Here is a 13,673-nt window from a genome sequence, read left to right on the forward strand (position 1 = left end):
TACTACTACGCAGCAGTGTATTAGCATGGTTTTTGCGCAGTACACTACTGCACAGTAGAATTAGGCTATTGTACAGTTAGTGTTTTGTGTAGATGCACCCAGTGATGTGATATGGCCATGAAAAAATAAAATGAGATCCTAGGATGAATTAGGAGAGGGCAGTATTAACAAAATTGCACACGGCATAAGAGTAACTAGATTCTGCTAACCTGAATTCTGATCCCAAGTACTGATGTGAACTTTTAAAAACTGGCTTTGTATAACATATGTGCCTCAAAAGTCAGTGCACCAGCCACCATTGCACACACAAAATGCAAGTTCCTTAAACTGTTAACTGCTTCCTGGGCTTCCACCAGCATTATTAGCCTGAACAACTGTGGGGGCTTTATATATGTAAGCACACTGCTGTAAAAATGTACATATTCAAATATGAATCCTTGCTGCATCCATTTCAATATGGCTACTGCCATATTGAATCTTAGAATCCTGAAATCTTAGAAGTTTGGGTGCAAAAAAGGCAATAGGTCATATACACACATTCTCCAGTGCTTCATTCAGTGTTCAGACAACTAAACCTTCAGTTGCTATATTTTCATGTGTTTTGTTCTCTCTACTAAAATAAATGAATGGGTCCAAGTGTGACCATGCCAAGATTCATCATTCATTTCTTATTTCATGCATGTGGATCATACATGTTACAAACACATATAATGCATATGTGTTGCACTAAAACAAGCATTCCACATTAAGGCTATGTGAGAAGCGCATATTTCACTTGGATACAGTCATGGCTGATAAAATAAGTCTCACAGAAGTACCTAGAACATGTTTATGGTAATTTTTTCTTAACTTTACCCATGTTAAAAATCCTATTGGAAATCAATGGGCTTTCACACTCCCTGAATAGAGATGATTTCTTTGATCGACCGGTAGGCGTGCAACTAGAATTCAAAGGCTTAGGGACTGTTGCACAAATGATTAATTTGACCCCATGAAGTAGTTGTAAGACCCACACTGACCTGGGCTACATAGGCTTTTCATAAATGTCTTTTCTCTTATTATGTATTTTCACTTAATGGATCTTTGTAATAACTTGTACACAATACAGGCTGAGAAGAGTGACTTTCTAGTCCTGCTTATCAACCAGTAAAAAGTCAGGTGATTGGTACATACAAAAGGGTTAGTATCAAGCACACTGAGGAAGAATGTATCTGTATTATATTTACATTTCCCTGAAGGTCTTCACACTGTGGTAATACATGCACTTTAAATAAAGATACATAAAACTCCTGATCTTTTCTTTTAATTCAATGGAGCTATAGAACAATAAGTATTTGGTACAGGAACAGAAGCTCTTCTTGCTCAGAAAAGAGCTTTAGATAACCATAAGCACTGTGGACAGTTGCAGAGGTCACCCATAATGAGAGTTACAAAACAATTTTAAAGACAGACCATACTCTCTCATAATATTTAGCTATGGGAATAAATAAAAGTCAAGGGAATGTGAGCTCTACTCCTGGCTGTGCTATTGATTCTTGTGTAACCCGAGTGAGCCATTCAGGCCAAAAGTTTCAAAAGCAGGAATGCAAAGATGTGGTTAAACGTTAATAGGGCTGATAGTTAATATCTCTCACACCCAATTGAATCAAATCTATTAGCACTGTACCTTTGCAAGTGAGGCTAGGTAGGTGCCCAGTATGCAAGAGTGAACATGTGTATGATTCTGATCCCTAGCAACTGGTCTAGAAAGGAGCTAAAAGACCTTTTACTGTGGCCAATTAAAGGGAGAATCCTTTAGCAAAAGTGACACAGATTTTTGGTTTTTGAAATAAATGATCAGGGTTATAGCCTTGGATTCAGAAACACACACATGTATGATGTACAAATTACAAGCGCAAAGCAGTAGTGACACGCAAAATATGTACAGCTTCATTTGAATTTTAGTTATGGTGAAAATAGAGTGCAAAAAGCCATATGCTTTGCATTGCATTTAGAAATAATACAGAGACAAAATGATGGATTTGCTCCGAATAGGAAATTCTCCACAGAGTTCAGGATTCCTGAAGTTTTATTTAGATACCAACTTGTTCCATGAGCTACACCCCCAGAAATGCCCCTTTAAAAGACAGTGTACTCATGCCACATGTTCTCTGGCTGGGGTGTGCTTATTAGTATATGTCCACCAGCACCACACTGAAGGGAGACTACATATATTTCAAGATGTAGTGTGTGGAGTCAGCATGATGTATAGCACTCCCTAATGTGATTCAAAGGCAGAGAAGACATTTTCTTGGTGTTCATTTTTATCAATAGAGACCCTTAATGTGTGCTCTCTCTCTCTCATATCCACTCCCCTTTACTCCCCTCATCTAAACATCAGATTTCATACTTTTCACTTCAGATTCTTGGCAGGTATACATCTGCATTACTTTAAGTCAATGGAACTATGCTAATTTATGCTGAACCCTGATCATAATAAAAAGAAAATAAAAAATATTTACTGAATCCCACCAGGCTCCATTCTCCAGTGCTCTGACTCACAGGCCCAATCTGATCCACATCCCCACCAAATTTTTAACCTAAAGTATGGCAACACGTAAACTCTTGGCAAATGCCACTTCACCATGGGGAATGTATTTCAAGAATGGCATTGTTTTAAGCCTCCTAGGGAGGTTTTGACACAGCAACTAATGGGTCCATCAATTCATTAATTTTATCAAGAAGGGGTTCTCTATCCAAAATAGCCACAGAAAACTGCATTTTTTCTCTGCTTAACTTTGTTAGAATCCTGGTCATGAGTTTTGCTGAGGCAACTGCTTGACATTCAACTGTGATGAATCAGAGGATTTAAGTCCAAGTATTTTAACCCTTATGTCTCATCTCTCAGCAAAAATCCTAGACAGCTACTAAAAAAATTAAAAATGATAGTCACTTCCTAATCCCACTTTACTGCATAGCATAGTTTCTGTTCTTTCAGCCTAATTAGAGATTTAGAGGTCCTCCAAGTTTCTAGACACTCTACCAAGAAGCATTGCCTTTTTAGGGGGAATCAAACCCTCAATGGAGGAGAAGGGAAAGGAGAAAAAGATTAAAAGGAAAATGAAAAGGGTTTGTTGGCAGTGGGGGAAAAAAAAGACGTACAGAAGAGATATTAGAGCAAGGGAAACAGGCAAACAAAATGGAAAGAGAAATAATAAGAAATAAAAAGAGAAAGGGATAAAGATAGCAAAAAAGAAGTATGGAGAAAAACCACAGAGCAGGGGAAGAGTCCCGGAAGTTTGTACTGTATTTTAGATTTCTGACAAATTCTCTGTGGTGCTATATTAAGGGTCAGATTTTAATACCTTAATTCTACCAAGTAGCATTTTGTTCCATGTGCTGTCCTATTGACTTCAGAACCCAGCCCTTGCAGGTTAAAGTGACTACCCACCCATATTTTGGAAAAAATAATCAGTTACACTCTGACATTCTTTAAAACAAACTCAACATAGCTACAACAATAAATTGGAATTTTAGTATAACATACAAAGAGAGAGTGCACGGTGAACCAGAGCCCTCCCTTTCCTCCCCTTTGTTGCCATGAACGCTTTCACCCAACAAATTATGGTGCCAAAGACTTACCATTTTTTCTCATCAACAGTAGCCAAGGTACAGTAACCCTAGTAACCTCTCCTAGTTCAATATTTTGCTTTTTTTTTCTTTACAAAAAAGTTAAAGACAAAAGGAGCATGATTCAGTGACTACGCCACAGAGCCCAAGGCTAACTTTTGTGGGAAAGCATTAGCTTAATCAAGGAGAGACAGATTAGAGCTTTCCCCAGCCAATTGGATGTGTTTTGTTGAATAGCTTCATTTTGCTTTCAGAACAGAGTTTCAGGCAAAAAGATAATGACTGCAATTTATTTAATTTATATAGTGAAATGTTTCAGATAATATTAATAGACTGAAGAAATGTTTACATTTGCAGTTGGGTGTAGTTTCCTATGAAGACAAATGTAGGAGGACAAGGCCTCATGTCACCACTTTTTATCCACGTAGATACAGGATGGATAATTTAACTTTTTTATTTCTTGAGAGGAACAAGGTAACAACAGGCTGTGGCCCATGTGCTACAGAACACACAAAAGTTATGTAATTAGTAAAGCTGGGTGGGAATTTTCAGTTAAACATATCTCCCTGTAAAGGCTGATTTGTCAAAATTGCTTGCAAGACAAGGCCATTTTTGACAAATTTTTAATTTGAAAAATAGTTTGGAATAAAACTTCTGAGATAGACTGGCCTGTTTGGATAGAGATAGGGATAGAGATAGGGATAGATCTATCTATCTATCTATCTATCTATCTATCTCTCTCTTAAAGCAGTTTTCAGTCCAAAGTAACTTTTTATTTGAACTCAGTCAAAACGTTTCTTTAATTACTGATCTGAAATGTTTTTTGACTTTTCATCCAAATTTGGGACTGGGGAAAAATTTTGAAGATTTTTCTATCTTGGAAAAATTATGTCCACAGTGATCAGGGTCCTATTGAATGTATAATCAGGGCAATCCGGGTCTTTCCACTTCAATCTGCTTCAATGAATTCTGGTCCAGGCTCCAAAAATGTACAAAAATATAGACTCCACTGAAGTCAATGGCAAATGCCCATTGACTTCAATAAGACCAAATTTTACTCCAAGCTCCTCATCTGGCTCAGTGATAACATCAGGTGGCAGCAGTCCTTTGCTACCTTTGGGTTTTCCAGTAGTTCACCAAAACAGTAGTGAACTGAAAACAGTAGCTGCTGAAAACAAAAGTAAGCTTTCCTGTAGGAGGAAATTTTATATTACTAGAAGTACATATGCATGTATTTAGATTCCTAGCAAAGTAGGGCTGGAAGGGACCTCACAAAGTCATCTAGTTCAGCCCTCTGCTCAGGGCAGGATCACCCTGAATAAATCCCTGATTGATATATTGTTTGTCAAAGCAAAGAGTTGTAGGGGCAGGAAAGCAGAATGCTGTACAGCTAAACATGATGGACTAGATCACCTGCATGACTATCAGAGGATTTATCCACAAAGGAAAAAACTTATCTAGCCCATACATCCATTTGGAAATGCTGCCCGGCAAGACAAAACTGGCACACTGACACGATCAGTCATTACCTGAAATAATGGTAAGGGGATGGTCAAATCACCAGTTACAATTGTGGGGGTGTGAGATCCCCTGGCCCTTTGTGTACCTGTTGGCAGATCTTCAGCTGAAGCTTCACTGATTTGCACCAATCAGATTGGACCCCCTGCACTCCTAATGTTTCCCATGACGCAAACTGGAAGTCAGTGAGAACATCACAGAACTAAGCCAGAACCTGGCTGTGATGAGGCCAGCAGTGTCAACATGGGGAATTTGGTCTAAATGAAAAACTGAATCAAGTGTTTAGCCTATTATTATTTATAGGCTATAGGCAGGTAGGCATGACAGAAACTCTATTTCTAGGGCTGGGTAAAACTCAGTAATAACTGAGAGGGGGAGGCAAGCCAGAATTTTCCTTAGCTTCTCCGTATCAAGAAGCCTTCTTTCAAAGCCCTACCTTCTCCTGAAGTGGTAGGATGATGACTTTACCTATTTCTGCCTCCTACTCCCAAGCCCCTCTTGGGGTACACTCTCATAGATTTAGATGCTTACCAGCCATATTTAACAACACAAAAATGTAAGTGCCTACCTTATTTTTGCTTGTATTTGCTATAACACGTATAATTTTGATCTTTGTGTTTGCCACTTTTGTAATATTGCTTCCTGTTCACTGCATCATGACCCCATCTTTATGCACGCCCTTAAAAAGCTTCTCTCTTTCCTCTTCAAAACCACAAGAAGCAAATAATAATAACCATACTACCAGAGTGGGTAGTGGAAGAGTATTTAAGGCATTTCACAACATATCCAGAGGCCTACATGTGAGCTTTGTTCCACCCTGGTGCCAAACACTACCCTTAGTCAACCCAGGTATAAAAGTCTTTTTCACACGGCGTTTCATTAAAGCGTGGAACTCCTGGCCACCAGATGATGTGGAAGCTGACAGTTTAGTCAGATTCAAAAAGGGATTGAACAAATTATTGGAGGAAAGGCACATCAGTAGCTATTGAGCATGGGAGTTCAGGGTACAACCTCTGAATCAGAACTTCTGACCTAGACCTTAAACACTGGAGGCTGCAAGTGAGAGAGGAACAGTGGAGAAAACCCTGTTCATACCCATTTCACTCTCCCTTTCAGCATCCAGTCTCAGCCACTATTTGACATGGGATAATGGGCAAGATGGACCTATGGTATGACCCATAAATGGCAGATATCATGTTCTCTATATATCTTAGTTAGTATATAAGGTGCAGATCTACCCTGTGTTTTCCCACTGTGTCCAGTTTTCTAGGTGTCCATTTGTTAGCATACATGCTCACTGGGAGAGAGACTTAATTTCATTGTTGACAGATTACTATAAAACAATATTACTAATTAAGCAAGGAAGCAGGACTGCAACAGCCATTCAAGGCCTGGAGAGCAAGTAAAAGGAGTTTCAAACTTAATATGAACTGTTCAATTACATTGAGACCTTACAGTTCAATATTTTGCTTATACCACACAGAATATACCTAAGTGAGTGGCTGAAGGTATTTTGTGTAAGTCAGGTGTTTCCTAACATTAGCTTAAAGGACCCAACCAGATTTCAGAAATGTTTGTCAATGGGATTTTGAAACCACTGCAGGAAAAAAATTGAAACTACCTGCAGAAAAAAAAATCTCTCACAAAATATTAATTCATGCATCTATGCACAAACAAAAATGTTATACATATTCCTTTAATATACAGAAAACAAAATGCACCAATAAATTTTGAAGAAGCTCAAAATACTATAATATTTCCTAAAACTGCTATTAATCATGTACAGACTACTATTGGGGAACTTTTATTGTTCTCTTCTCTGTAGTATCTGAGCATGCTTGACTAAACTCAGTGTTGGAGAAAGCATTTGTGCCTGTACCTACTGTAAGTGTGAAACTCATTTGTGCTTTGGGTCGCACTCAGTCTGGGATCTCTTAAAATATTTTATAAATGAATTAGAAGTAAAATGATAACATTGTAAGGGTTCTCTGTGCTACTGTGAATTTTGTCCATACAGTCTTAAATAACAGAAACTCTTTTCCTCTGAGGGGAGGTAACAATGCAACATTGTGCTAGTTCAACTCTGATTCTGAAAAGGAATGCCATATTCTGAATCTGATATCAGCTTTCCACAGCACCCAGTACAATTCTTGAAGACACTGCTATTCCAACAGCTCAAAGCAAAACTCCATTAGAGGAAACAGATCAGAAACAAGCAACTCTGAACAGGGAGAGAAGATATTTAAATGAATAATTAATCCAAAAATATGAAGCTATAAACATGGAGGAATAATCTACAAGGGTGTAGGCTCCTCATGAAACAGCTCCAGTTCAACCTTCAGCTCATCATGACATTGCAAATCATCAGTTTTTGCTAATAGAGCTGGGGATTACTAGTTTAAAATGGGATTTTACTGGTTTTCCAAATAGGGATTACTTGTTTTAGAAACATTATTTATCTAGGTTATGTCACAGCAGCGGGAAACCACTGCATAAACATCGTAAGTGCAAATTTCGTTGCGGGACTGATGTTTTCTGTGATAATACATGATGAGGAGATGCAGCAATTCCTTTGGCAACTATTTAAAAGACAGGCAATAAGACACAGGGAAGGGGATGCCAGATCCCTTATGGAAAACAGGAGTACGAAGTAGTAAAAGCAAGCTCCTCTCATGCTCCACAGATCTCAAATCCTTTTGTCAAAGAAGTAAGTACTATTCTACAAAAAAGGAATCTTCAGAGATGACTCACTTCACTCTGCTCCCAGCCCATATGACTATTGATTTTGTTTTTCTCCTGCTGACAGAATCTCCAATGGCTTTCACAATGTATGCCTAGTATCTTCCATCTATTTATAGGTTCAGTCTCCTATGCTCCAGCACTCTTGCCCCAGTACCACTCACACTATAATTTCCTTTAGAAATACTCCTCTATTTGCTTTTATTCTTTCCCTTGTCTTTCTGCAGCCATAACATTTATGGCCAAATTCACAAAATGCTTGGTCCTACTACGTTTCCTATTTATTGACTCACCAAGCAACTCTGGAAGAGATAGAATTCATTTTAGCTTTCATAAATTTAGGATGAGAGGTGTATACTGTATTGTCAGACAAGCCACGCAACAGCATTAAGTTAGGGTTTAATCCCAGTTTGGCATTTGTCTCATGCCTATCTCTACCAGAAACTGGTTGGGCATCACTTTTGAGCAGTCTACTTCTCATTTGACTTCTCCACCTATATGATCTTCCCTAGTGTCAATGAATGAAATAATGGATGTTTTCCTGCTGTACATATTTTGTTGCACTGTGACCCTGTCTCTAGATTCATAAAGCAGGGTGTGTCTACACATGCCCCTGACTGCACATTTAGTACTGTGCAGTCATTTAGTACTTGCTTTAGCAAGTTACAAAGTTATATTTAGTACTTACTTTAGGAAGTACTAAATGACTGCATGGTACCTGCCAGTACTGCGCAGTCCCAGCAGTGAATGGTTATTTTTAGACAATATGTCACCATAGTGACTAGCTGCGACAATGTAGCTCATTGCTATGGTGATGTAGTGTCAGCATCATGTTTTGTACTCGCCAACACTATGTCACCATGGCAACAAGCTACATCACCATAGCTCATCACTACCGTGCGGACATAGTGTCTTGTGTAGACTTGCCCACTGACAACTTTTTATTACATCCTTTGTAACTAGTGTCTTGCATTGATAGGTAAAGAACATTTATTAATAATTAGTAATATGTTATTTCAAATGTACTTTTATACAAAGGTACCTCAAATACAAAGGTGTTTATTAAAATTAACTAAGCCTCCTAATACAAACTTCCATATGGCTAAAAGCCCCAAAACAGGTCATAGAGGTGCATACTCAGTCACTGGCCCAATTGAGCTACACCCTGTATAAGTCCTATAGGGAAAGAAGGAAAGACAGCATTAAACAATCTGGATGGGTCTCTACTGTTAAATACAGGATTTATCAGCCTCCATCACCAGCTTCAGGACTAGTCTATTTCCATAAATTGTAAGTGGCTGTTATAGCAGCCAGATGTAAGACCAAGTATTGTCTCCCTTTTCTGCTAGAGTAGCTGTGAATAGGATTCTTCTGAGTTCAGTTGCTTAATCCTCCTTTCAGATATTCTATCCTCAGTTTGTTTGTTTCTTCCATCTTCTCCACTGAATCTACAAGGGAAGATACTGGAGAAAGAAATGGACTGAAAGAACTGAGACTATTTGAGTTTAATATAAAAATATTAAAAGAAAATCCAGACAAATTAATCCCATCTTTTATTTTAAGGGGTAAAGTTTTCATTCCTATAGGTAATACAGACCTACCATAAAATCTACAATATTTGAATGACAGTGAATAAGTTTTCATTGCTTGCAAACTCCCTGCTGTTTGTTAGACATGAGACTGAAAGAAAACTAGTTAGAAGTAAGGTTAGAATTTCTGTGGTTGGCAATTAGGTTAAGGCTTTGGGTGAAGCTTGCATTTAAGGCTCAGCTGTGGTTATAGCTGTGATTAAACCTTATTACAATGGTCTTTTCTATACTGCCAAGCAAATAAATGCATAAGAGAATATATATACATAATCATGGTCTCCAAAGGATTAAGAGATTAAGGCCATATTTAGTTTTAGCATTAGTAGGTGCAACTCCTATTCAATATTTATACTTGGAATTAATCTGTTGTATTTTTCAGGTGCATGTTTATGATTAGTTTAAGGATTAGATCTGAAGCGAGATGAAGTTGGACCCTTCACTGTGTAACCTGGGTATATACAAATTTCAGTCTATTGGCCAAATACCTAATGACCATGGAGACCAAATGATCCTCTTACAAGAAAATGCCCCTGCCAGTCAAGTTAAGACACAATGGGTGCATCTACATGTGTACTTTAATGCCCATTAGCCTATTTTAATGTGCATTAAAGCATAACAAAAAAGTGTTCTTTAGCTAAAGAACATTAAAACAGGCTAATGTGCATTTTTCTAGTACCTCACAATTGAGGTACTAGTTTTAATGTGCATTATCTAAAGGAAGTTATTTGAATGTGTAGGCACACCCAATGGAGCCCATGAACACTGTAGACTTAATTGCGACCAGAATATGACACTCATCTTGCACAGTTGCAGGTAGAATTCCATAGTTCAATACTGCTACACACACAGCCTCATGCCCTGGCCATACCTAGCAGGCTAAATCATCATGTATATAGATCAGTTCATGCTGGAACATATCTGGGCTGCTAAGTCTCATTACTCAATGCCAGGGTCAGAGAACTCTGAAGGTTACTCACATGAGATATTATTCTCTGGGATGTCCCCTGCCACAGATGTCTCTACAACTTGAATCGACTAATATTGGTTACACAAATATAGCCCTGCACAGCTGGAGATGTCCTGTTAAGACCTGCTGGATGTGTCTATGTGTGCAATTAATTCAAAGCAATAAACTTTGGAGCAGTTTGAGCCAGAGTAAACTACTTAAAGGTGCAGTGTATACATATGCACCCAGGACAGCCACAAGTTGAGCCAGGGCAGAGCAGTTTATGCCATGGCTGCTGCTGCCCTGTTCTGCCCTAGACTCCGGGTGGCAGTGTTGGTCAACAGAGGGGCTGGCTGGTGCACAGGGATGCTGAAAAAGTATAGAGCCGTGTGGCTAGGTAGGGGTTGTTTTTTTTCTTGCATCTGTAAGCACCCTAAGATGATATCTTGCCCTGCCTTCTGTATCACTTCAGACCAACACAGCTAAACTACCTCTCAGCATCATTCAATGATGTCGCTACCAGCAGGCACTCATGGATGCATTGTGCTTCTTTTCTTGGTTTAACCATAGAATACACTGCAGAGCACAAAGTTTCTCTGCTGCAGTCACTTAACTCCCCTGTCTTTTGGACAGCAAACCTTAAATTAGTAAATCCGGATTCTCATCCCTGGTAAACAGCAATTCTGGTCTTCATTATTGGACTCAGTAATTGACAAAGAAACCCAGCTTTGACCCGTCTCTCCGAGCTGATATAGAATTCAGAAACAGGAAAAGGCAAGCTGGTTTCTGTGGCCCAGCAAAAGAATGAAGTATGTGGAAGGATCAAAAGTTTCTTCCACAGCTTTGGGAAGAGATGCCTCCATCTCCCCTGCCACAATACCCCTACATGTCACTGAAACAACAGACAGAAAAAATGACACGTTCCACATCTGTTCCTCCAATGTTTCAGTTCATTTTCATTGCTTTTCTTTTGTGTCCTTGAATCAAGTTTGTTCCTTAGTAAGCACAAAGTGCAGCCTATGCAACCAGCTTACTCATTACTGCCAGCACAATTACAAAGTACTTGTTGAATCTGGTAAGTACATATGAAAGGGAAACCTTTGCTATCCCCACCCAGCCTGATATCATGTTATCCTGCTTTATAACTGTGTACGTTTATGGAAGAACTTTCTGTAAACAGTGACAATTTCACTAACTTTATCCAGTAAGGGAATATTAGCTAGCAAACAAACAATCAAAAACCTACAGTAAATGAGAGACTTTGGAAACTATCATCTTTCTTTGACTTAAAAGCAACAAATAACTATATGTTATAAAGAATAAGTGGAAAATAAGTCTCAAGCTCTTGCAAATGAATAAGCACAGATAGGAAACAGTGTTTGGGTTATAGTAAAGATGGATTCTGCATTAACTAAGAAGTAAGAATCCCACCTAGGGCCAACCTAAAGAGGTCTTTAACTGACACATTCTAATCTCTTTTGTTTCCCAATGGGCAAAAGAGTCAATGTTGGGTTTTCCTGTCATAGATCAAAGTGAGAGCTACAAACACTAGGGCTAGGGACAGAAGTTACACATAAATTGGTTTAAGTGAGAAGAAACTGGTTTAAACCTGTAACAGAACATAAGTTCAGTGCACATAAACCAGTTTCAAAATGGCTGAAACCAGTTTGAGATACACCTGGCTTCTCGGCCTCTTGAAGGCTCAGATCAAGTGTAGTGTATCAGACTTAACTGATTGAGATCAAACTGGTTCATGGAACTTCTGTCCCAGGCCCCTTCCTTGTTGAAGTTAAACCAGAGTCCCCCAGCATCCCAGCATGCTCTGCGGCCCTGGGCTGGGCTGTGTTTTCTGCTCCAGTGGAGCAGGGATGGCTCTGTCCCTCTACCCCTAACCAGAGCAAGGGCAGGCAGGGGCAGGGGTGTGGACAGACACCAGCCCCGCTAAGGTGAAGGCGGGAGGGAAGAGATTTATTCCTTCCCTCCCTCCCCTGTCTCACCAGCATTTCTCCATTTGCTGCTCCAGTGGCAGAGGTGTAGCCTCAAATGAACTGGCCAGGGAGGGGATTTAATTCCTCCTTCCCTGTCCCACTAGCATGGACCTGAGCAGGGGTCCACCTGCTGCTCCCCCCTCACTGCTGCAGCAGCTGGGGTGGGGATGAGGCCAAACACCAGCCAGCATGGACCCCTGAGGCAAAAGGAACAGGAAGGGGGTTTATTTCCTCCTCTACCCCCGGCAGACCACAGCCAGGGTCTGCCAGCCTCAACTGCCATCTCCACTGACCACTCTCTGAGTGGGGCAAGTGGTAGAATAAACCCCCTCCCAGCCCCCTCCACCAGATGCCAGAGGGAGGGGAGAAATAACCCCACTCTGTGCCCCCATCACCTAGGGGGACCATGCTGGCTGGCCTCTGGCTGCACCCCTGCCCCTGCTGTTGGAGCGGCAAGTGGGGAGGGACCCAGATAGGGGCAGCAGCCCCTGTCATAGTTTCTCAGGAGTGCAAGCCTCTTCCCAACAGGGGGGGCTGCTCTGCAGGCAGGGGCAGGAGTGGGGTGGACAGAGCTGCTGCAGATGGCACCAGGGCTCGGGTGGGGTGGCCATAGCCTCCCAAGGCCTTCTTAGCACTGCTACCACTTGCCCTTCACAGTCTGTGGCAGCCCTGCCCACCTCACTCCTGCCCTGGCCTGCAGCACAGCCCCACCACTAGGAAGAGGCTTGTTCTCCTGGGAAGCCATGACAGGGACTGCTATCCCTCCAAGGATCCCTCCCCCCTTGTTGCTCCAGTGGCAGGGGCAGGGGCACAGCCAGGGACCAGCTGGCATTCTCTCAAGCAACTGGGGTACAGAGGGGGGTTATTTCCCCCCTCCCTCTGGCGCCTGGTGGAGGAGGCAGGAAGGGGGCTTATTCTGCCACTCACCTTAAGCAGGGTGTGATCGTCGGAGGTGGCAGTTGGGGCTGGCAGCCCACAGTGGCAGTCTCCCAGGGGCAGAGTGGGGAATAAACCACTTCCTGTCCCCTTTGTCTCAGGGAGCCATGCTGGCCAGCATCTGACCATGCTCCCACCCCTGCCACTGCAGCAGCAAGGGAGGAATGCCAGGCAGACTCCATCTCAGGTCCATACCAGTGGGACACAGAAGGGGGAGTTAAACCCCCTCCCTGGCCAGTTCACTTAAAGCTACTGTTGAGGCTGGCCATTCCCACCTCTGCCCCCCACACCCAGGTTCCCTGCAGCCAAGAGCATGGATGACTGGTGCCTCTTGAGTCGGGGGGGGGG

At 41.2% G+C, this 13,673-nt stretch overlaps 1 long non-coding RNA gene across 2 annotated transcripts in view; it reads right to left on the reverse strand.

Annotated features, from left to right (window-relative positions):
- LOC102370712 overlaps positions 1–13,673 on the reverse strand; it is a 75,030-nt gene that overhangs the window by 27,034 nt on the left and 34,323 nt on the right. Inside the window, exon 1 of one of the 2 annotated variants that reach the window (XR_001357908.1) lies at positions 3,622–3,686. The exons of the other annotated variant lie outside the window; for it this stretch is intronic. This is a non-coding gene — a long non-coding RNA (uncharacterized LOC102370712). Of the gene's footprint in view, positions 1–3,621; positions 3,687–13,673 lie in introns of those variants that run through there. 2 annotated transcript variants of the gene reach the window in all.

This window comes from Alligator sinensis, unplaced genomic scaffold (assembly GCF_000455745.1).
Source record: "Alligator sinensis unplaced genomic scaffold, ASM45574v1 scaffold579_1, whole genome shotgun sequence".
Taxonomy (NCBI): Eukaryota; Metazoa; Chordata; order Crocodylia; family Alligatoridae; genus Alligator; species Alligator sinensis.